The sequence below is a fragment of the Bos grunniens genome, chromosome 26 (genome assembly GCF_055505025.1).
Source record: "Bos grunniens cultivar Pamir isolate PY7600 chromosome 26, Bosgru_T2T1.0, whole genome shotgun sequence".
In the NCBI taxonomy this organism is placed as follows: Eukaryota; Metazoa; Chordata; class Mammalia; order Artiodactyla; family Bovidae; genus Bos; species Bos grunniens.
The window spans coordinates 37,734,391-37,758,182 of NC_141190.1; the positions used below are offsets into that span (position 1 = coordinate 37,734,391).

At 45.2% G+C, this 23,792-nt stretch overlaps 1 long non-coding RNA gene across 1 annotated transcript; it reads left to right on the forward strand.

Annotated features, from left to right (window-relative positions):
- Positions 1-10,809: 10,809 nt before the first annotated feature.
- On the forward strand, positions 10,810-22,446 carry LOC147344397 (uncharacterized). Its single transcript, XR_015155822.1, has 3 exons — positions 10,810-10,913; positions 19,689-19,821; positions 22,175-22,446. It is a non-coding gene; the product is annotated as an uncharacterized LOC147344397 (long non-coding RNA).
- The last annotated feature ends 1,346 nt before the right edge of the window (positions 22,447-23,792 follow it).

Sequence of the window (23,792 nt, forward strand, 5' to 3'; positions counted from 1 at the left end):
AAGGAGGGTAATATGACCAGCCCGTCTCCTGCCTGTGATCTTAATTGAACCAGTCAAGCTTTCAAAATGAACAGTTGATCATTTGATTAAGAAGGGCCTTTGACTCTTTCAAGACCCACGGAGACTGATTTTTATCACAGTGGATCAGAACAGTTTGCACGGAGGAATGCTGGCCAGATTTGGGAGGGAGGTGCCTGGCTGCTCCTGGGGGCCAGCCGAAGCTGCTCCTCCCCAATGGACTGTCCCTCGGCTGGTGGGCGTTCAGGGCTGAGGCCGGAAATTGCCACCCGCTCAGGGTGGCTGGGTCCCAGGGAATCGGTCACCCCTGCCAGCGTCAGGAACTTTATCAAGCCCTGCTTCAAAGGTAAAACCTGGGTTTCTCCCAAAGCCCTCCAATCAGGAATGTCTCCGGATGGCTTCAGCTTGGCTTAACTAGCTCCAGTGCAAGGGAAGTTTGCTGATGTCTGCCATGACGCCGATTTGTCAAAGTGCTATTAAGGATTTTCAGTTACACACACACACAAAAAAGAAGGAGTCAACTTAAAAAAAAAAAAAAAACTCTAATTTATTATGCTTGATTACGCAGCTGGAATGGGAAGGTAGCTGCTGTTTGTAGTTAAATAACTCCTCACAATTTCTTAAAGAAATGATCTTCAAAGCTTTAACGGGTCAGTGGCTCAAGTACAAAGGAAAGATTGATTTTCTTCCTCCCACCCTTTGTTCCCAGAGTTTAAAACAGACACGTTTGGGTAAATTAGTTTGTCTATGTTATTAATGGAAGAAGTTATTAAACTCCCATAAATATACAGTGGTATCTCGCTTAAGATGCCAAATTTGTTTTACAGAGAAAAAAAAAAAAAAATCTCAGGAGGAAAATGTGGGAAAGGTCCCTTGGTTCTTTGAATCTCTTGGCTTTCGTAAATTTCATTTCTGGATATGAATTGGGATCAGTGAGCTGGAGAAGGGAGCTGGCTCCAGATACCCCCTAAATGTTGGGACAAATACCCAAGGAAGGAGATCCCTGCGCATTAAAAAACAAAACAAAACATTGAATTTAATGGAAAATATTCAGAGGCCTGATTGTGGTAGAGATGGGAGGTATGTGTGGGTGGGAGGGTGCTGGAAAGATAGTCTTTCCACCACGGAGGGAATGATAAAGGACTATCCAGCTTTTAAGCCCGAAGGGCAGAGGAGCATTTCATGGTTGAAGGGGGAAGTGTTTTCCCTCCTCCAGAGGCCTTTGGCGGGGCACTCAGAGAGGACTTGCCGAGGGAGGTGAGCCCTCAACCCAGATTCAGGGCCAGGGTGTGAGGGAGACACAGGCACAGGACCCACCAGGGGGACTGTGCCCCCAAGTTAAGGAGGTTCGAGGCTTCAGGGTGCTTATATGGGCAATTCCCCAACTGTGTACAGCACTTCACAGTTTATAAACCCTGAAATCTGGTGTCTCCTTGAACCTCCCAGTGACCCTGGGAAATATGTTGATCAAGGTTTGGCATCCTGATTTTCAGATGGTAAAAATCAAACACAAGCATTTCCCCCCTGATTAGAAAAGTAAAATAAAGAAAATCATTTGAAAAGCAAAGAAAAGCATAAAGAAGAAAACCCAGATCACCACCAGAAGACATTTAGCACTTTGGATTCTTTTTCGTTGGAACTTTTCTCAGTGGCTGCACACACCCACAGTCACATGCAGGCAGACATACATGTACACACACACACACACACACCCGCATGTGTACACAAAGAACAACACTCAGTGTGCCAGGCACTACCATAATTGCTTTTCATGTACTAACTCAATTAGTTCTCAAAGCAAGTCTATCAAGTAGGTACCATTATTATCTTATTTTACAGAGGAGGAAATAGAGGCACAGAAAGGTTTTGCTAAGTCGGTTCAGTTGCTCAGCCATGTCCGATTCTTTGCGATCCTATGGACTGCAGCACACCAGGCTTCCCTGTCCATCACCAACTCCCTGAGCTTGCTCAAACTCATGTCCATTGAGTTGGTGATGCCATCCAACCATCTCATCCTCTGTCATCCAATTCTCTTCCCACCTTCAATCTTTCCCAGCATCAAGGTCTTTTCCAATGAATTGGCTCTTCACATCAGGTGGCCAAAGTATTGGAGTTTCACCTACAGCATCAGTCCTTCCAATGAATATTCAGGACTGATTTCCTTTAGGATTGACTGGTTTGATCTCCTTGCATTCCAAGTGACCCTCAAGAGTCTTCTCCAACACCACAGTTCAAAAGCATCAATTCTTCAGTGCTCAGCTTTCTTTATGGTCCAACTCTCACATCCATACATGACTTCTGGAAGAGCCATAGCTTTACTATATGGACCTTTGTTGTCAAAGTAATGTCTCTGCTTTTTAATATACTGTCTAGGTTGGTCATAGCTTTTCTTCCAAGGAGCAAGCGTCTTTTAATTTCATGGCTGCAGTCACCATCTGCAGTCATTTTGGAGCCCAAGAAAATAAAATCTGTCACTATTTCCATTGTTTCCCCATCTATTTGCCATGAAGTGATGGGACAGATGCCACAATCTTCATTTTTTGAATGTTGAGTTTTAAGCCAGCCTTCTCACTCTTCTCTTTCACTTTCATCAAGAGGCTCTTTAGTTTCTTTTCACTTTCTGCTGTAAGGGTGGTGTCATCTGCATATCTGAGGTTATTGATATTTCTCCCTGCAATCTTGTGGCCTAAAGCCACACAGCTAGAGGTGGTGGGAGATCAGATTTGAGCCTGGACAGACAGACTGACTCCAGCATGCGTCCTGTGTTTCTAACCACTCTGCACTTGGCCTTTTTTATATACTCAGAGACTTATTTAATATGGGTGAAATCATGCTGTATCTATAATATGCCTCATGAGCTTTTCAGATGCAATTATAATGCTTCTAAAGTGGTTTTCAGTGGTTGCGCTACCACTGCCACCGATATGGCAGTGGAGAAGTTTTAGCCAGGGTTAGCTGTTTTGTGTGGGGTCCATGACCCCAAATCTGACCTGGAGTTCTCGGGTGTCCAGATCAGCACCCTTCCCACTGTGCACATGGTGGAGATAGTCACAAAATGAAACAGAGAGAAGGCATGAATTCAAAAGCAGCTGGGGGGGCACTGGCAGATTCAGAAGGGGCCCTGGAATCTATGGCAGCTACTGAGGCTGGATGTACAGCTCTGGGATAAGCAATTTTTCCTGTCATCTAGCATCCTTATCTTAAATTTCAAGTGAGAAAGTAATTTTTAAATTTAAGACTAGGAAGAAATTGTGTCCATTGAGCAACTGAAATTCTTTGCTTCCTTCCTTCATAATTGACTATCTTTCCCTTTTTGCTTTTGCCACTAGGAGGCTCAGTGTTTAGGGAAACTTCTTGATGGTCTGCTCTTATTTGCACTTTCTCAGTCTGTTTCGTGTTTCCATGGTTCAGTGACATACATATGTGGCGAGGTCTCCTGGAACAGCGCCCTCTCTTGGGCACACCTGCATCTGCTCAGGACTGGCAGCCTCACAAGTGGGGAGAGCTGAGGACAATGACAGGGAACATTTGGTTGTGTGCTGCGTCACCGTTTATAAAGCTCACAAACAGCTACAACCCTAATGAATTGTCCTCCCAAGCCTCCAGGGAAGGAAAGGGTGATCACTTTCAGTCTCACTTTTGAGCTGAAGAAACTGAGCTTGAAACAGAAGTGGCTTCAACAAGGTCATATCCAACCCTCCCTCCACACCCTGGGATTTCCTTGGAAAGTGCTGTGCAACCTCAGTGCAGATATGGAAACTCCTTCCCTGCCTTCTCCTAGCCTCACCTTCCTATGTGTGATCATGTTTCCATACACATTATGTGCCATATGGGTGGCATGTGGATTGGTTGAAGTTATTACACTGAGAAACATTTTATATTTTGAAAGTTATATATGGGTTATAATGAATTATGGTAAGTGAAGTTGGTTTCTCATTTCCAATAGTAATGTGATGTGTTCTTTTAAAATAAATGTATTAAAACTATTAATGAAAAAGCAAATCAACTGAAAGTTAAATTTTGAGTAAAGAATATAAAGACAGGTGTGTAGCTATGACCAAACTGGTGAGAAGGTCCTATTCTTGGCTCACTGCCAATTTATAACCACACTTGCAGATGAGGGTACGAATTTCACAGGTAAGACTCTTGCCAGTTGAGTTATTCTGCACATCCAAAGGAATGAATGTCTAAGATAAGAATTTCAGGCTAGCAGCAAATGAAAGTCCTAAGTCTAAAAAAGGCAGTCAACACTTCCAATCAAATATTCAAGGATCAAAGGGCATCAGGAAGTTCAGATTAGGTCCCCTTAACCACTATGGCAAGCCAGTTAACCTTTGAGATGTTTCTCACAGCGGTAACCTGGAACTCTCTACTATGGCAAGCCAGTTAACCTTTTTGCACCTCCATTTATTCATCTGAAAAATGGGTGACCTCTGCCTGATTAGGTTAAAGTTAAGGTTACTTCCCTCAAGATGGTTCAGGCTTGTGTCACTGAAAGTTTCAATGTTCCTATCTTTCCTTCTCAGCAGGCCAAGCCATTCAATGTGATTCACTCTCAGACAGCACATAGTTGCAAAGGGCCAAGAAGAATTATCTCTGTGAGGCACTCCAAGCTCTGCAAATACCCTGTGTGCCATGGGGGAGTTATTATCTGGGCCTCAGTTTGCTCATCTCCAGGATGAAGAGGATGAATTAAGTAGGTCTGGCAAACAAGTGGTTGCATGGAGTGCTGTGTGTGGAATTCACTCAGGCACTGTGACAGCCAGGGGGCCAGTGACTCACCTCTAGGCTTTATAGATGATGGCGTGACTGTTGACATAGAAATGGCCCCAACAGCCAAATCCTCTGAGTCGCTGTGGTCTTGGGGCCTGTGTTCATGATCTCTACTTCTCGCTGTTTCTAGTTGCCCAAACGGCAGTTCCTAGAGAAAGTCTGTCTGCCTGTCTCCCTCCCTCTGTTTCTTCCTTCCTTCTTTTTTTTCTCTAGTCCAGTCTCCATGGTCATAATGTGATTTTCTTAGGAAGGCTTAAGTTCATGTGAGTCGTTTGTAAGGACCATACAATTATCACCTACTCAGAGATACTTTTGAGAATGAAGGGGCCTTTCTTAACTGTTTCTCACAGCTATAACCTGGGATTCTCTTGGGGGAAGTAGCATCCTTTGAGGAGGTAGTTCTCAAACTTTACCATGGGTAAGGATTGTCAAAGGATATTCCCGGGCCCTGCCTTCAGAGATTCTGATTCAGTAGGGTGAAGGCCTGAGAATTTGTCCTGGTTCCCAGGTGATGTTGATACTACGGGTCCAGGGACCACAGCTTGAGAGGCCTGACTTGGAGCCTACGTGCTTAATAGTTCATAGAACTCATTCACAACATGTTCTAATTGATTCTGACAAAAAGTCCACGAGGCCTGGAAAGTTAATATCAAAGATTCCATGCTAAGCTGAGGAACTAAGACTCAGAGAGGTTAAACGATTAGCCCAAGGGTACCAAGCCACGGTGGTAGAAGCCCTTGTTCAGATCAGGATGACCAACTCCTGCGCTCTGCTTTGACTCACCAGTCACCCAGCTTGTCTGCTCAGAATTGCATTCAGAGCTGGTTTTGCTGCAATGCCTCCTTCTCAGCAAATGCTCTGACCTAAATTAAAGCTGACTCTTTTAAATTAAGTCAGACGGATATAATGTACAGTATAGCAAATACAGTCAATATTTTATAGTAACTTTGTATGGTGTGTAATCTATAAAAATATCAAGTCACTCTGTTGTACACTGCAACTAATATAATACTGTAAGTCAACCATGCTTTCATTAAAAAAGAAACTGACTCTGCTTTATAAATACCATTTCAGGTCAACCAAGAGGTTAGAGATTTGGTAAGAAAATAGAGTTAAGTTAGAGTTAGGTAAGAAATTACTTTAGCCACGCTTTTGTCTATATATACATATTTAATTAATGTTTTAGGGTTTTAATAATTTTGATATGCTAATGATATAAAATATTTAAATTTAAATAATCAAGTATAAGTTGTTGAACACTTGTACAAGATAATTTCTATGTTTTCTGTCATTGAAAGAGAGCTCCATTTCTAACACTCCAGCCTGCTACTCAACTTCTATACATTTAATCCTCATGTGTATTTTCAGGAATGCAGTAGAGGAATGTCTGTATTATTCAACCTCTCTGTGCCTCAGTTTTCTCATCTATAAAATGGGACAGGTACTACTAATACTGCCTTCATGATAAAAGAGGTGTGAGGATTAAATAAAGTATTGATGCATGTTAGAGAAATTGGAAGCATGCTTGGAAGATGCTGACTAATTGAAACTATCAGCCCTTCTTGTTTTGTTCTCTGCAGACACTCATTTTGTTCCACCCATCGTCATCTTTGTCATTTTTATTTCTGTCCATCAGTGAGCTCTCTCCAAGCATAGATCTCTTTTCCTCCCTCTCTTTATCCCTCCCAATCTTGCTTGCACATAGTAGGTGACTAAGATCTACTTATTGAATGAATACAAAATTTAAAATGCTTAGGAAATCTAGGAGATCATAGAGAAAAACTGTGAAACCCAAAGCATGAATGATGAAATATTTCCTAGAGGCTCCATGGAGTTTGCTGGAATAGCCCAGCTTGGTAACAACTCAGCTTCCAAAATCTCACTTTCAGCTGCATGGTATGTGTTATGGACTCTACAACACAGTACCAGACACAAGGTCTTATGGAATTTCCAACATGAGTTGCACTCCAGGCTTGGGAAGGCCTGGAATCAATGGATCCAATGGGAAAATGGAAAATGAGTTGGGGGAGTCTCATTCAGCCCTGCAGGCTGCTGGTGGCTTTGGGAGGGATAAACATTTTCCTCTGGATGCCTGGCTATGAAAGGAAAGAAAATAAAAGCAAGAGTCTTGGTGGATGTGGGAGACTTTGTGGTTTGGTCCAAAATTAGAACCAAAAGTGGGAATGAATCTTACGCCCAACGACTGCAGAGTTAGACTTTTTAAAAGAAAAATTCTCAGTTGTCAGTTGTGAACCAAGCAAGGAGGTTTCATGGTATTCAGGGGTGGTGACAGGAGGAGTGCTGTTGAATCTCATTGGGTTGACAGGTTTCTGGGTCTCCAGCAGAAGCTCTGACATAGCCTTAAAGATAACCAGTCAATTAAAGAAGAAAACAGTCTGGCCAGGAGGGTGTGCCATAGTTAGAACCTGCTGTGAAATAAACCACCCCCTAACATATAGTGAATTAAGCAGCCACCATTTATCTATGATTCTGCAGGTCAGCAAATGTGGCTGGGCTCAGCCAGGCGGTTCTTCCTTTCTAATATGCTTCCTTGTGCGTCTGTGGTCAGCTGTAGGCCAGTGAGGTGGTTTTGTTTCCTGAGGTTGGCTAGATAACAGCTGTTGGGACAACTTGGGCATTTATCTCTCATTTTTCTAGCTGGCTAGCCTGGCCTTATTTAAGAGGTGATGGCAGGAGTTTACGTGTGTGTGTGTGTGTGTGTGTGATGGAGAGAGGGAGGGAGAGGAGAGGAAAGACAGACAGAGAGCAGGAAAGGGTGTAATGCCTCTTGAGACCCACTCTGAGAGTTAGCATGGTGTTGCTTCTGCCACATTTTATTGGCCAAGTCAAGTCACAAGGCCAACCTTGATTCAGAAATTCACTCTGCAAAATGAATTCCATCTCTTGAGGAAAGGAGCTGCAAAATTCCATTGCACTCTGCTTAGCTCCTTGGCTACCTGTTGAGGGCAGAGACAGAGACAGCTCACACCAGGCTGAAGAATAGGCCTTCATCTGTGGAGATGGGGTGCAGTTTCCATTCTGATCCACTGTTAACTAGCCATGTGGCTTTGGGGGGAGTCAGTGAGTCCATTAAGCCTCAGTTTTCCCATCTGTAAAATGGGATCGCAGTGTACATCATAGGGTTTTGTGAAGACTAAAGAGACAATAGATCTGCATATGGTAGGCATTGGAAAAACAGCCACAATAACAAGTTACATTTAATATCAATAAAGTAGAGAATAATAGAATATATGATTAAAGATAACAAATGATTAGAATTTCTCCCTGGCATTTCTTAGCCTGGAAGACAGAGTGATATCCCAGGTTTATACCAGCGAAGGCAGATAAGGTTTAAATACCAGCAAAGGCAGATACCAATTTGGCCGGCAGAACTGACTATGTGTCACTTCTGGCCTCCATGCAGTCAGACACCTCCCAGGGTTCTGAGAGATCTGGGGCTTTTGTTCCTCAGGAGGAATCCCATGGAGTGTCTGCTGAGCTCTGGGTAACACACTCAACTTGGGGTCTGACCTCAGCTCTGCCTCAAAGGCCAGATATTATAAGAAGAGGTCTTCCTGAGGAGGCAAGGCAGCCTCTTACTGGCCACAGGAAAGCAGCTCTGGCTTCATCTTTTGATGCCCTCTATGCCAGTGTCGCTGAGCGCGGAAAGCTCAGAACAGATAGCAGAGGAATTTGTAGAGTTCTAGATCAACTATCTTAAACAGATTCTATATATGCCTGCCAATATGGTAGCCACCAGCCCACATGGCTATTGAGTACTTGAAATGTGGTCAGTGCAACCAAGAAATGGAGGCTTTACTTTTAGTTAAGTATTTACATAGCCACTTGTGGCTAGTGGTTACTGTATTGGACAGTGCAATTCTAGATGGATGAGCCTCTGAAGAGACAGACTTTGAGGAGGCTGAGTCAACTGTTTGCTGAACCTTAGTGGGTTGGGGACATTATCTCCAAGCTGTGTGGGAGCCAGGCCAGGGTCTGGGTGTGGGTCAGCTGTGTAGCAGGGCTTTGGCAGATGCTCCAGGGTTGATTCCTGGTTTCTTCCTAGTTCTAAGTTGGGCCGAGAAAAGAGGAAAGCTTATGACTTTGTGGAAATACAGAATCCAGTACAGATTTAGTCTCTGTCCCCCTTGTTCTACTCTGAATGGCCACTTATAGCTCCCAGAAAGGCCAGGGGGATATACACCCCTCATCCTTTGCTGTGCCAAGGGAAAGCAGACCTCAGCATCCACACAAGTAGGGAGAACGGTCCTTCCTGTTTGGATGGTTTCTTTTGAATAAAGGGTCCACATGGTCCAATGTAGCTTTTAAAGAGGTTAAATTAGCAAGCTAGCACTTGCTCACGCATGTGTGTATATGACTTCACACACACACACACACACATATATACACACACACACACACGGAGTTTGTGAAAATACTTTTGGAGAGTTGGGACAAGATGCCCCAGTCTGGAAAGGCTGAAGGCTTTGCTTCTGCTTTAATTGGGTTCAAAAAGATGACAAATCAAGTCTGCCTCAGGTGGGTTCTTGAAACTCACACTGGAATTTATTTTAGGACCTTCCCCACATCACAGCACAAGGCAGCTTGCAGAACTGATGGTGGATTTTGCCTAGAGATTTTTTTTCCCAATTGCCTTTCAACTTTAGCAGCAACAAATCGTCCAAGCCAGTCTTTGTATGAAAGCTGAATGAGGAAGACTGCTCCCTGTCCACCTCACCAGTATCTCAATCCCCTGATATTTCTGATAAGTTGGGACTCTGTCTCAGGCAAACGTGCTGGTTTCCTTTAAAGGAGAGACTCTTTCTGGATCTTTCGATTAATTGACTGAGGTGGAGACCAGCGGTTCCACATGGGCATTTTGACGTGGTGTGGGCAAGATTAGTCTTCTGCGATTGTCATAATTTACAAGGCTCACATAACCATGTAATGACTTGATGATTACATGGAGAATATCGTATAAATACGCAGTAATTACAAGTTCATGCAGATTACGTGGTACATACATTTGAAGTTACCGAGTAGTTCAAAGATTAATTATCCTGTAACTGGCAGCATTTAAATAATTTTTTCTCCTATTCGAATACACTGAGGTGGACTTCAAGGCTGGCAAGGACAGGGATGTGATGAGTATGATCTGAAAAGAAAAAATGAAATTTGACAGGCATGGATTATTTAAAGCATGCATATGTGAGCTGAACAGCCAGGACACTTTGATGCAAATCGTAGGGGAAAGAGCAGGGGGATGGTGTGTAGAGAAAGGTGCTGAACAAAGTAAGGATTTCCTGCTGGGGACTTGAAATTTAAACAAATAATCATTTAAATGGCGGCCCGGCATTACGTTCCGAGTTGTGTGCATTAATGTCAACATCTGGCACCAACATTTTGACAATTCTATTAAAATGCCCCAGCATTCCCTATCTAACACCTGTTAGCTCTAATTTTCTTTCCTGAGAAGCACACCAGTAGACAGGGTAGATTCCAAATCATTTATCACTTTTAAAGTGCTTCCATATGCGTGCTGGACCCAGCCTGGCCCTAGGCAAACGTTTTCTGAATGCATTAAAATTCAGGACTTTTTTTTTTTAAGTGTAGACACCAATGTTTCATTGAATTCATGTCTGGTAATTATTAACTTAAATTATGGCTCACACATGACTTGACAAAGTAGACCATGAATTAAAACACGCGTGCACACACGCACACACCCCAGAACTCTTCAATAGATGCGCCCAACTCCTACATTGCTTGTTATTGAGATGTCAGTCAGTAATCATTAGGCAAACACTCTTCATGGAGGGAACTGCTAAGAGGCCCAGGAGTCCCAAGAGACAATCTAAAAATGTCAAAAATGTTACAGTATAAATGAATGACACCAATAAGAGAACATGTGTTAGCGATGCAAGCAATTAGTTAATATATTACAAGCTTCAACCTCTGAGCAAAACAGGCAACACAAATTTCCTCTTGACAAAAGGCTATAGATAAGATCAGGTGGATTCCGGAACAATACAACCTCCCAGAATTGGAGCAATCCTCCAGCAGGCTGGGAGGGAGAGATGGGGGTCTGAGGAATCTGGGGTCTGTAGAGTGTGAGTCACCAGGTAGGTCTCACTGTCCCTGAGAATGACTGGCTGGACTTTTGGGCTCTTTGCAGAGGAGAAGTGGAGCCTGAAATGGAAGAGGACATCCGGTGTCCCCTGGATCTGGTTCACCACAAAGCTGCCTCTTCCCTGCTGGGGCTTCAGAATTAAAGTTAGAAGGTGGAATGAAATTGTATTGCTGTTTTCAAAGGCAAGGAGGTGCCTGTGCAAGGTGATGGGCATGGGGATATTATATGGGCAAATGCTTGATCACTGCTTTCCAGAGGAGATTTTAAAAACTAAATATTGTATATTACACAGTTTCTATCTCCCCCTTCTTCTCTTTCTTCTCTCTTTCATACACACACATAAAGATGTTTGAAACAGAAAAATCTTCTTACATATACACACAAACAGACAATATGTTTTAGGTAAAATACACATGATTGATGTACACTTGGACTAAGGATTTGAATAAGTCCCTTAGAAATACCAAGGAAATGCTGAGAATGCAAGAAGGCAGGAAAACCTGAATTCACCAACTCAAAATGTAAAAAAATTTGTAGACAGTTAAAAATGTCTGCCCCTGTACACACGCACACCTACACTTTCACACTTCCTCTGTTTACTAAATAACATTTCAGCACAGTTTTCATCTTATAAGGAAAGTGTTTGAAACTTGGAATAAGTGCACTTAATTAAAGGAAGGCTGTGAAAATGTGCACTAATCTGATATGACTAATAGCAAAGTGCATGAAATTGCTAATTAGAATTTCATTAAAGGTGCTGCTTTATCAGCCTGTGAATATCACAACCTTTAAAATTCTTTCAGGAGAGCTTAATTCCTTTTCAAACAGAAATATTCTTTAAAGACATTTGATTTGTTCTGAAGGAATTCGTGGCTTAGGCTGGAACTTAAAATGTTGCCGATATTCCAGGAGGTGATATCAGAATAGGAATACAGATCAGGGACTTTGTTTCATTTGCCTGATGAATCCCTTTCTCCCCACCTCTATTATGGATTATCGTTCAAAAACCCAGTCATGAAAACAGAGTTGATTCCTGGGTTTATTCCACATGTAATTTGTTTTCTACTGAAGCCAACGTTTATTCTCTCTTAAAAGAATAAAGGAAAAATTACTTAAAAAAACTTAAGTCACTGAATATAAAATTAAACATTTTAATTTTTATACTCATTGCAAAAAATAAAAAGTAGACAATAAGATATTTTTTCCTTAAAGGAAACAAACATTCATTTAAAAAAAGTCAGCAGACTTTGCTTAAAAAAACCTTTTTAAAATAAATTACACTTCTTAAAATTAGGAAAGTCCACTATTAACAATAGTAGATGTATTTTTATTCTTTCTCTGACTTGCTTTCCTAGGTTACAGGATTTTCTTACTCTACAGTTTAATTATTCCTGACACTAAATCCGCATTTCACCTTGCTTTTTGCTTTAAGATTTTAGAAGTGCTGCCTTCTTTCTACTCCTTCATTTTCTCCATTTTCAACCTTATTTATAGATTTGTGGATATGAAATAGACCACTTCTATTTTCATATCCATAAAGCCTTATGACATATTACTTTCCCCGAACACAGTTCCCAATGTTAACAATTGTATTTTTTAATTTGCAGTTTTTCCCTGTTGATGAAGTGTTCTCACAATTAGTAACTGGGTTCTTTTTAATATTCAAGTTTGATTGAACAGTTACATTTTGTTACTGAAAACCCATTAATGTTAATGGAAACTACAGCTCACTGAAAGCAGCAGTTTACTTTTACAGAAGTTGTTAAAAACCTAGCCTGGCTTCAAATTGCTGAACACATCAGTTAACAGTGATGTAATTTTGCAGAAGTGAATATTTTAAACACACTTTAAAACCTTCGATTTAAAAGCTAATCAGTTATATTTACCTGACGACCATATCTGAAAGGAGAGAAAATGAGAACAGAAGTAACTTTGAGAACCAGTGTGATTTCTCTGGACACTGAAATCTCAAGTGGCTTAATTAGAGTTTGCTCGATTTTTGCTTCAGCAAGAGGAATTTACATGGCATTTAGATAATTTATCTATTGGACTAGGTAACAGACAAAAGATTACATTTTCCCTTCCAACATTTGGGAGGTACATTTTTAATGCAACGATTTTAAAAGATCGGTCTAGACTTAAATGAATGAAAATTAGGCTCGTTAACTGTAATGTCTGCAGTCGGAGGTGGGGTGTCAGTCTTGCCTATCTGTGGGCCACCGTCGTCAAACAAAGCTGCTAATTCGAATGTTTTAAGTTTCAAATTGAGAAATATTGTTCTAATGTGGCAACAATGGGGCTGTTGTCCTTTCAAGCACTGCGATTGCGGCTTCCTTACGGCTCGTTTTATGCAAAACGAGTGGCAAGTAATTGTGATTTAATTCTTTTCAAGTAAATTACAGTGAGTGCGTGACACAAAGCCGCGGCGGACCCTGCTTTCTCTGTCAATAGTTGAATTAATGATGGCAGGAGTAAAAACACCAATTGTGCACCACAGCCCTCCCTCGGCCCCCACCCCTGCCAGGGGGAGACCTGCCAATCAGGCCGCGCCACCGTGAGACTGGGAATCCTCAAGGACCCGAGGATCGGGCGTGGAACGTTCCGGAGTCTCGGCGCGGGGGTCGCGGGGGCCCGAGGCGGCCGCAGGGGTCAGCATGTGCGTGCCACCGGCCGGGTGCCCGCCGCGCGGACACCGTGGTCGCCAGGGGTTTATGGCGCTAGGCACTCGCTGCCGAGTGGAGGGCAGAAAGTGTTCCCCAGGGGGCTTGGGGGTCCTGGCGCTCGGTCTATAGCTGGGCCAGGCTGGCCTCCCCGGGACTCCCCGGAGGGCTTCCCGAGGAGGCGGCACGGCCCGAGCTAGAGGCGGAGGGGAGGCAGGGCTGCCAGCCGGGTTTGCGGGCAGCGAGGGGTGGCTAGGCTCTGCGCTTCGGGGTCCGAGGGCCGGAGGCCGGAGCGCTAGTTCTCACCCAGAATCTGCGAAGCCCGGGTGGGGAGGAAGCCGCTGGGGGAGGCCCGAGGGGCAGGGCAGGGCAGGGCAGAAAGGCCGGGTCGCCCGAGAGGATCGCAGGTTGCGACCCTAGGCTGTCTGCAACCTGCCTGAGTGCGAAAAGGGCTCAATAATCACTGTACTGGCCACGAACGTTCAGTGTGATCTGATTACTTCCCGTTGTACTTGAACAAAATCGCAACTTTTTTTCTGAGGCCCAGAGGTTCTCTGTCCTCTAGCATTTGCCTGGATTCCCAATGCCAGGGAGGGAATCCTGCCTGCCCTGTTTTTCAGGCGTAACTTTGGAGGGTGACTTGACCGCTCTAGCCTCAGTTTCCACAGCAATGGGGGTTAATAGTGAAATCCTTCCTTCTAGGGTCCTTGTTAAGTCACGTCAGTCGAATCTGAGTCTTAACCACCGGGTGGACTGTAGCCCGCCAGGCTCCTCACTGCATGGGATTTTTCCAGTCAAGAATACTGGAGTGGGTTGCCATTTCCTCTTCCAGGGGACCTTCCCAACCCAGGGATCACACCCACGTCTCCTGTGGCTCCTGCATTGCACGAGGATTCTTAAGGCCTGAGCCACCAGGGAACCTCTAGGTTCCATTATGAGCATTTAATAAGCTACTGGTAAAGTGCTTAGAATGGAGCCTGGAACAAAGGGAAGTGCCCAGAACTGTTGGCAGGGCTTACTTGACCTCAGCTTACTTGACCACCTTCCCTTTTCCTGGATCTCCATAACCAAGTCCCTGCCTCAGGGTCTTTACACTTGCTACCTGAGCTGTTGCTCTGCTCCTTTCATAGCTTCTGATTCAGGCCTAGGCTCTGAGAGACCTTCATGACTCATCACTGTCACGAAGTTCTTTGTTTCGTTCCTAGACATTATCCTTATCTGAATGTTTTTCCTCTATTTGCTTAGCCATTATTGTCTCTTTCATCCCCAAAATGTAAGTTCCATGAGAATGGGAACCGAGTTTGTCTTATTCTCTGCAGGTCCCAGCACCTTGATCGGTGTCTGCCTTTCAGCAGGGGCACAGTAAATTCCTGGAGAATGGATGCGTTCTTCTCACCTGTACCTCAAAGTGGGCGAACAGCTTCATCGCTGAGTGCCCATTCCTGTCATTCAAGATTATAAGTGAAATCATTGGCCCGGAAATAATATATTAAAAATTAAAAAAAAATAGTAAGTTTCTAAAGATTTCGAGGTTCTCAGGAAGGGTGCTAGACAGTTGGAGATTTTTCTCCATGTCACCATCTTTCTACCTTGACAAGTTTTGACCGTGAGGCTGAAGTTCTCCCTATGGCTCCCTGATCCCGCGAGGTGATAGAGGGACGGTCTGAATTTCCTCCCTAACCTGGGCCCAGGAATCGTGTAGACCTCCACCCCACAGCACAGCAATATCCACCTTCATGCTATCTGCCCTTTAGTGTCACCCTGATGACCACCCCTGCCTCCCCACGACTACATCATGTGCCCTGGCCTTTTGTCCCCGAGCTCCCCTGCCAGAGCTTTTCTGCTCCTTTGGCTGCCCTCTTTGGTATTCATCACAGATTCACACCTGCTTTTTCTCCTCCCAGGAGCCAGTTGCCTTAGACTGGCTCCTGCTGGGCTTGCCAGACCGTCTGAAGGAGCCAGAGAGGCCAGCAGAGGCTGGGTGGGGCTGCCTCAGCAGCTCTGCTCATGCTGGGGAGATGAGTCAGCTGGCTCGGATCACCGGGTCACTGTGTTTCCTTGTCCCGGCTGGAGCCAGGGACAGAGTATTTCTGGAAGTCTGGCCAGGCTCCCCATCTCACACTGTGTATTTACTCAGTGAGGTCATTATAAACAATGAGTGTCTCGGACACGATGACCATCCTTGGCCAACTCCTGGCCTAGGGTCCTATCTTTGGGAGAGAATTTGGAGAAGACCTCTGGCTATCTGGAGAACAGAAAGTATAAATACTCAACTCATTCATGGGTGCAAAACTAGCTTCTTAGCACCACTGGATCGGACACAGTAATGGCTGCTGGGGACATAGGTACGATAATAGCTAACATTTGTTTAGCACTTCTCATGTGCCAGAAACTGTTCTAGGTGCCTCTTGTGTGTTACATCACTAAACAAAATACTCAAATCTCAATGAAATAGGTTCTATTATTATCCTCTTTTATTCAGGTGGGAACAGGCTCAGAGCAGACATAGAACTTGCCAAGGTTACCCAGACAGGAAGTACTGGTTCTGAACTTGGAAGCAGAGCCTGCACTTCTAACCAGCACATTGCATTGCCCTCTGTCTTAGTCTCCAAGACGGATAAAATGCAGCTTTGATCATCCAGGGGTACAGGGCATCAGAAGCAAACAGAAGGTAGGTGGGTGGGTATAGTTGCCCACACAGGGAATCAGTAGTGACTCGTAATGGTTCTTCCTGTGCACCAGGCCCTGTTCTAATTGCTCTACATACATTATTAGCTCTTTAAATCTTACAGCCCCCATAGCACCCTAGAAATAGGAAGTGACGTCATCCCCATTTTATAGGTAAGACACTGGGAAGTGCAGCCACTCATCCCAAGGTCTCAGGGCAAGTAGGTGGCAGAGCTGGGATTGGAACCCAAAAAGGGCCTCTCTCCAGGGCCCATACTCGTAGCCCTGCCCTGGGTCAGACCTCTGCCCAGCAGTCCCAGTGTTCTGTGCTCGTCCTCAGATGGTTAAGAGGGTGCTGATCCCCTTTGGTGTCACCAGAGACACCCTGAACTTGGAGCCCAGAGCTGCTCCTCACTAATGGAAACCCCAGAGAAGTCTCCATGACCGGAGGTCATGAGGTCAGCCCTCCCCACCTCTTAGAGCTGCTTCCAGGAGTAATGAAAAGAATGGACAAGGAAGAGCCCTGTGAAGTATGAACTCTCACCGCAGAAACACTTGGTTCTGCAGGCCTGGCCTGTGCTGGGTACCCTGGGAGGAGGCCAGGCGACTGACCTACTTTAAAGATCAGGATGTAGGGCCACGAAAAGGGAAGAGGTGATTATTTTAATTGTAAAATGGACAGCTGTTAATGAGGTATTTGGTTGGATGGTTAGAGACTTGTCTGCTACTTTTTTGTTTGTTCATTTCTAAGAGGACTGTACTCTGAGACCCTCAGAGAGCTTCATGCCTGTCCAGGTGCTCAGTGCTTTCTGTGCCCCATCCCTGGGCCCTCCTGCAGTCCTGTGAGGTGAGATGACACTGTGTCCATTTTACAGGCCGAGAAACTGAGGGCTAATGAATGGAGGAGCTGGGCTCCGAACCAAGTCCTGCTGACTGCAGTCCTGGCCTCTCTGCTCTGGAGGGTCCTGGCACAGACCTGGTACAAGGGGGCTGCCCCTCTCTGCTTCTGGTTCTGGACTTCCGGGTTTAGTTGCACTTTTGTCGAGGTTCCCCCTCTCTCGACCTTGGTACTTTTATGTCCTCACCCCTCCTCAGTCCTGGGGGTCCACCACCCACAGACCTCTACTGAGTGTCAGAGGGATGATCCCACTCTCCTCCACCCACCCACCCTCCAGCTTGCTGCTTTCTTGTAAGAGCTTGAAGTCAACCGCTTAACTTTGTGTCAACACCTCTGCCCAAGATAAAGAGATGTCTCTCCATCCCCAGGAGCTCACCCTGTGTGCAGGGGCATCCAGCAGGACTGGGGAGGAGAAGGGCAGGTATCACTACAGACTGGGCTGCCTTGGTGCCCCATCACATTCACTCCAGGCCTGCTTCTGGTCCTAGGAGCTGAATTTATTTTGGCTTAAATGACACAGTGCTCAGAGATGGTAAATCTCCTTTTATCTGGTGGACTGAATGGGGTTGTGAAGGGGATGTCAGCTGCTCTTGGGCTTGCAGCGCCTGCCTTACATGGGCTCTGCCATGGGGCTTCCAATTTGCAAGTAGCTGATGACTGTACTCATGTGTCAGCCTGCCCCTGGGCACGTGCTCACCCTTAAACGGTGACTTCTTAAGGTGGGGGACAGGCCTGATGCAAGATGGGGGCATGAAGATGAGGGAGACGTGTTCTCTGCCTTGAACTCGTGGGGCGGCCATGGGCAGCTGCAGCTGAGTCAGTACAGGCACTGGAAGGAGGGTTTGCCTATGGAACTGGCTTGGGTTTCCCCAGTTACTAGCCACGGGGTCTTGGGCAAACTACATGACTCCTCTTTGCTTCCATTTTCTCATTCATAAAGCTGGGATAATAGCTGAATGTAGCTCAGAGAATTACTGGAAGAAGTTGATTATTTGTTCCTGGAAAAGCATTTAAAATGGTATCTGGTACAGAGTAAGCAGTCAATAAGTGTTAGCTGACCCCAAAATACAACCTCAAGATTACCTTCTCCATTCACATCTGCCTTCCCACTCAAAATACATAATATGCCAAAGTCGTAAAATGGGATGCCTTTAAAGCTCCATGTTGACAAGAGATAGTCCTGATGGGTATTTTGGGCCTCACCATTCACTACTGTGTGATCCTTTGCAAGTGACTTCATTTCCTGAGTTCCGGTTTTCTTCTCTATAAAATGGATATAAAATAAAATATCTGTTGTTAGTGGTGAGAATTAAGTGAATAATGTACATAAAGCAAACGGTACTTATCATTCTTCCTCATACCCTGTCCCATTTTCCCCCTTCTGTACAAGTTCTTTTGTAAGGCTATGAGATGTGTTCTCCAAACCAGTTTTCCTTCCCTCCTGGGTACACTGGAAGACTACATTTCCCAACCTCCTTTGTGGTTAGAGGCCTCATGTGACTGAGTTCTAGCCAATGAAATTTGGGCAGGAGTAATCTATTCTACCTCCAGGCCCAGGCCTTAAAATGTCTTGTAAGATCTTTCATGCTCCTTTTCTCCTCCATCCACCAACAGAATGTGGCTCAGGGTGACCTTGGAAGCCTACATGGTGAAGATGGTGGAGCCCCTGCCAGCAGAAATCTGTCCTTTACTGCCTGCTGCTTATCAGGCTGCTTGGACTGGGACATGTGTATTAAACCACTGAGATTTAGGGGTTGTTTGTTACTTCAGCTAGCAGTTAGCCTATCTTGACAAATAAAGAATTTTACAGAGACTCTACCTAGTGTATACACCTGCATACATTCATATTATAAGATTTCCCATGTATTTTAGAGTCTTCCTGGCCCCCATCCCACTTAAGCTCATCTATATGACCCAAGTTAAGAACCAGACCCAGCAATTGTTATTAGTACTGATGGTGAGATAATTCCTGAGAGCAACTTTCTGGCTTCAGAGCTGCCCTGTAGCATAGAGGTTTTGAAGAGAACTCTTTACTAAGAGATTTTAGTGTCAGCCTCCTTTCTCAGGACAGAGGTCTCCTACGCGGGTTTTGCTAGTCATACACTCTCTTTCCGGCTATAGTTGCCAAAGTGCTTGCTTTTGTCCTCCCAGTACATCCACCAGATTTGATGGGTCACACGTTACAGGCTCTGGCAAGGGCTCCTCCCAGCTGAGCCCCTGAGACTTGGCCCAGGTCCCCCTGATAAATCCCTGCCCTCCTTCTGGCTTGGGTGAGATGGGATCCTTCTGTGCTGCCTCCCACTGTTAAATCGAGGGGAGCCTGAAGACTGGGGCTGAAATGTGTATCCATTCCCTCTCCTTAGAGCCAGCTGCAGGGTTGGGGTGTGGCCAATATCATTTGTTTTGCACAGGATTGTTGATTCCAGGGGTCAAGTACCATCTTTATGGTGTTCTGGAAAAAAAAAATCCTCAGCTTGGATGAAGTTTATAAGAATTACAAATAATAAGGATCTTAATATATTGAATATCTGTTCTGTACCAGGCCTCCTGTTATTTCTTCAGATCCTCTCCATCATCCTGTGAAGTGAGTCTTAAGTAGCCCATGTGTTGCTGCCGGCCCAGTGGCCCAGACTGCTGGAGGTAGCCTGGAGACTCTAACAGGGATCAATTCAAAGGTAATAACCGTTAACTTTTCCTGAGTTAGGAACTGTGTATCATGATGTGCTTTTGGTGAATTATTTCATTTAATTTTGATAATTTCTTTATGGAGTAGGAACTACTATTATTTCCATTTCACAGGTGGGAAAACCAAGGCTCAGTGAGGCAAATGATCTCTTTTCCCCAAGGTTTCATGGCTAAAAAAGGTGGTGCCCAGCTTCAAATTCAAGTCATTCTTGCTTTCAAACGTGTACTTTCACTCATGCGGTACCTTGCACTGCCTTGGCTGCCACTTGGAAAGTGCAGAGGGGACCGGGTAAATACACTTCCAGGGGTCATGGCTTTGGGTGGAGAGCCAGCCTGTGGTCAGGTGGACAACCCACTGAGTCAACAGCTGTTATGTACAAAGTCTGACCCCGTGCCCCTGATATGATACAGGGGAGGTCCAGACTATCCCATGGCATTGGCGCCCTGGGTTGAGAAGAGAGCTGTGTATCTCTACCTGCAACCTGGATAAGTCAGTGCCCTGGCAAGGATAGATGCCACAAACCTCAGAGGAGAAAGAGAGCACCCAGAGAGGGGCAGGGATGGCTTTCCCATAGAAGTGGGATTAGATGAATCTGCTTTGCCTGGATTTGAATCCCAGCTAGCTCAGTGACTTTGGCTGCTGCTGCTGCTAAGTTGCTTCAGTCGTGTCTGACTCTGTGCAACCTCATAGACGGCAGCTCACCAGGCTCTGCTGTCCCTGGGATTCTCCAGGCAAGAACACTGGAGTGGGTTGCCATTTCCTTCTCCAATGCATGAAAGTGAAAAGTGAAAGTGAAGTCACTCAGTCATGTCTGACTCTATGCGACCCCTTGGACTGCAGCCTACCAGGCTCCTCCGTCCATGGGATTTTCTAGGCAAGAGTACTGGAGTGGGTTGCCATTGCCTTCGCCAGTGACTTTGGAGAGATTACTTAATTTCTCTGAACCTCCATTTTGCCATGTATAAAATAGAGATAGTAAAAGTACATAGCTCAGTTGGTAAAGAATCTGCCTGTGATGCAGGAGACCCCGGTTCGATTTCTGGGTTGGGAAGATCCCCTGGAGAAGAGATAGGCTACCCACTCTAGTATTCTTGGGCTTCCCTTTTGACCCAGCTGGTAAAGAATCCTCCTGCAATGTGGGAGACATGGGTTCAATCCCTGGGTTGGGAAGATCCCCTGGAGAAGGGAAAGGCTACCCACTCCAGTATTCTGGCCTGGAGATTTCCATGAACTAAGTCCATGGGGTTGCAAAGAGTTGGACACGACTGAGCAACTTTCACTTTTTCACCTACCTTGGAGGATTAAATATTAATATATAAAGTGTTTGGCACATAGGAAGCTCTTGATTATATACTTATTTACTCTTTGCATCATCAGGGACTAGTGTACTTTCATTAGGTAAAGAAAGGAAGCTTAATGTACCAAGTGAGTATTATAAGCAAAGCTTCAGAGCTGAGAAAACGGAGGGTTTTTTTTTTTTTTTTTTTTTTTTGAGAATAATAAATGGCTCAGTTTGGCTGGTTCATATGGGAGCAATAGCAGATGAGGCTAGAAAGAGAGCCTGAGGCCAGATTGGTGAGGCCATGAGGAGCCATTGAGGGGTTTTGAGTTGGGGAGTGTCATAGCCAGAGCTGGGTTTTAGAAAGATAAGGCTGCTGGGTGTAGGGTGGATTGGGTGGGGACTGATGGGAAAATCCTTGTAGAACACTGTTGTCATCAGCCAGGAGAGAGGGCGGTGGCAGCTGGTAGGGCAGGAAAGTGTGAATGGGCACATGGCAGGGGAAGTCCTCTGGAGCTTGGTGCACTATAAGCTTGGTGCCACATGGGGCGTGGGCTATACACACCCTTGGCCAAAGGCAGGTGTGACAGTGGTGCCCATCCAAGTCCAAGCGAGTGGCTGGGAACCAACAGCAGGGTTTTCCTTTTGCAGGCCCAGGCTTGGGAGGCCGTCCTTCTGGGATCATGTCATCACTGGTATCTTTGTTCCAAGAAAGAGACAAAAGAAAAACTAGAGAAAGGAGGGACCAGCCTCCTTTTGGTCCTGAAAACCCAGGGAGCCTGGTATCCTCAGGGTGGCAAAGCCCTTTAATGGTCTGGAAACAAGTTCCAGAAGACTTGCTTGGAAGTGAGAAAGGAGGCAGGCTCCTTTTGGGTTTTCATCTAGGTTTTTGAAAAGCAAAGCAGGCTGGCGAGAGCCGCCTGTCTAAGGCGTGTTTTATCTTAACCTTTGCATGTAATCCTGAAAGCCCACCTAATCAATTGAAGATCATAAAATATTAGACTTAATGCTGCAAAGTGCTGCTTTTTAATTCACATAACAAACTCCTAAATAATTCAAATAGCAAACAGACCCGGCAAGTCAATGGTGGGAGGCTGCCTGGATCAGCGGGAGAGTGTCAACACATGCCGCATTTCCCGGATCGACTCCATTTCAAGAACCCTATTAAGTTAATTGCCGGTTTCTGACAGCAGAGAGCATGCTGGGAGCACAGCAAGCTTTATTAGCCTCCGTGGCATCTGGAGACATCAGCCATTTTGCCCCTACTTGCAGGCATCGAGAGCAGCATGGAGAAAAGTAAATCAAATTATGAGACAATAAATGCTTTTGGCAACACGTGGGCATCAGATTCATTGGTGGATACAAAAGAGTTTGAGTGTCAATTGTTGGCTTGTTAAATTTTTTTATAGCAACACCGTCTGTTGCGAAAGTCTCATAGGGTGACATGGAACGGTGACATCATTTGGCACTGTCTGGCTGATGTAGGTCGACATTAGTGCAATCGAGGGGCCCCCACTCCCTGGGTGGAGAGAGAGTTTGTAAGTAGAGCAGGAGTTGGGGTAGACATTTAGAGAGACCTCAAATAGTCCAGCTTCCTGAGTGGCTCAGTGGTAAAGAATCTGCCCGCCAATGCAGGAGATGCAGGTTTGATCCCTGGGTCGGGAAGATCCCTCAGGAAAGAAAATGGAAACCCACTCAAGTATCCTTGCCTGGGAAATCTCGTGGACAGAGGAGTCAGGTGGACTACAGTCCATGGGGTCGCAAAGAGTTTGATAGGATTTAGTGACTAAACAACAACAGATAGCCCAGCGACTCCACAGAGCCCAAGCATTGCACGTTTAGGATTGTAGGCAGACTTGTCTGGGTTTGGAGACCCAGTGGAGACACCCATGGTGTTCTGGAGGCAGCTGGAGACGGGCAGGCAAGATGTGTGAAGTCAGGGTCCCCAGTCTTCTGTCCATTGGGAGGTTCCAAGTAGGCCATTGTTCCATGGCTAGCTGCTCTCTCTTTGGCAGCCTTGATACATATTGAGTTATGTAGTGGGTCGGGACGTCCTGGCAGCTTGGAGATGTACCAACAGGCGCTGCTCTGTAGAATGGGGATCTGATCTATCCAATGCACATTTCTGCTACATGAGAAAACAGGCAGAGAGAGATTCCTCAACTGTCCCCAGGTCACATAGCCAGCCAGTTCTCTTCTGGCATCATCCCGTTTTGTGCTGTTTCTCTTTTAGGCCTTAAGAATGTGGTGCTACGGTGACAACCTAGATTAGATCTAGATTATCATCCTGGTTCAACTGTTTATTGTCTGCCTGACCTTGACTTAAGCTAAGTATGTATAATAACTTCTCTGTCCTTCTATCCTATTGGCAATATGAGGATGAGAGTGCTTACTTGGTGGGAGTTTTATGGACAGCATTGAACTAATGATAGGTGAGATCGAGAATCTCAAGCTCGATAGCTCGGGACTAAGCATAATGTCATTACCCTCAACTGTGTGGGCGATTCATGTGACTGAGAGAGACGAGCAAGATTATTTATGCTTCTCGATGATTCTTTTACAAACCAACAACCTTCCAATTTATTTGCACATCTGAGTTTTTACATCAAGTTTACATAAAGTGAGACAAATGATGTGCCCAAGTCTCTCCTCGCCCGAGTCCTGAGATCTAGCCTCAGTGT